Raw genomic sequence first — 351 nt, forward strand, 5'->3', positions numbered from 1 at the left:
GGACCGAGCGGGGGCCCACCGGGAAGGGATCGAGCGCCCTTCCCAAGCGCGCGGACGGAGCTTTCCCACAGCATCCCCCTGGGAAGAGCCCTTTCCCAGTCCTCAGCCTGTACTTGTCGAAGTGTCACGGGCGAGGCAGCACCTGGCGCTTTCCAAGTGTCTCCTCTTGGAGACGGCGATCACATCTCAGCTTTGTTAGCGAGCAGGATGTCGCTTCGTGTCGGTTTACGTACACCGAGAACGCGCTCAGAGCTGGGTGTCTGAACCTGTTCTCACCAAAACAGTACTGTGCCGTTTATTTTTTGGTTTGAAATTTTATGTAATGAAACCGAAAGCACAGAAACCTAAGAT

Source organism: Corvus brachyrhynchos, unplaced genomic scaffold (genome assembly GCF_000691975.1).
Source record: "Corvus brachyrhynchos isolate BGI_N302 unplaced genomic scaffold, ASM69197v1 scaffold61, whole genome shotgun sequence".
Taxonomy (NCBI): domain Eukaryota; kingdom Metazoa; phylum Chordata; class Aves; order Passeriformes; family Corvidae; genus Corvus; species Corvus brachyrhynchos.